The sequence below is a fragment of the Monopterus albus genome, unplaced genomic scaffold (genome assembly GCF_001952655.1).
Source record: "Monopterus albus unplaced genomic scaffold, M_albus_1.0 scaffold93.1, whole genome shotgun sequence".
NCBI lineage: Eukaryota > Metazoa > Chordata > Actinopteri > Synbranchiformes > Synbranchidae > Monopterus > Monopterus albus.
Window position 1 is genome coordinate 1,120,079 of NW_018127973.1, and position 627 is coordinate 1,120,705.

The following is a 627-nucleotide window of genomic DNA, read 5'->3' on the forward strand; positions in this document are numbered from 1 at the left end:
TTTTCCCCCCCCCCCCCCTTAATTTCCCTATGTGGTGTCAGGGTGGTTGAAGATGGAGAGGCCAGGCCAAACAGGAAGACATTCCATTATCTTTTCAGCAGCCATTTACCTCACTGGGAGCTGAGATGGAGGGCAGCAGAGAAAAGAGCAAAAGAAAAAGTGGAAAAAGAAACAATAGCTAAGCAAAATGAGAGAAAGGCTTAAACCTGTTTACTGACTGAGAGATGAGGGTTGTGCCTCTTTCTGAAAGTTTGAATGTGTCCTAAGGAGGGCATGTGCAGACTGTGCAGTATTTAGATGAACTGTCAGTAATTCCTGTACGTGATTGACTGGGACATCTGCAGGTTTTTATTTATTTATTTATTTATTTTAAATTTTTTTATTAATTATGGCTCATGAGCTGTTTTCATGTGTTATTTTGTGCTTATAGTTTTGGTGCACGGATTTGTATCAGATCAGCGATTCTTAACAACGGGCTGAAGTGCTGGTAATAGATTATAGAAATATAGATTGTAGATGTTTATGTGCCGTCCCTGGTAGGCTAGTGGTTTAAGGCGCAGCGCTCTCGCTGCTGCGGCCCGGGTTCGAATCAGGGTTGCATCAGGAAGGGCATCTGGCGGCAAACAC

The 627-nt window shown here is 43.2% G+C and overlaps 1 protein-coding gene across 9 annotated transcripts in view; it reads left to right on the forward strand.

Annotated features, from left to right (window-relative positions):
- The window catches only part of col14a1a (collagen, type XIV, alpha 1a), a 147,209-nt gene that overhangs the window by 55,181 nt on the left and 91,401 nt on the right, over positions 1–627 (forward strand). The gene's annotated exons all lie outside the window — the stretch shown is intronic.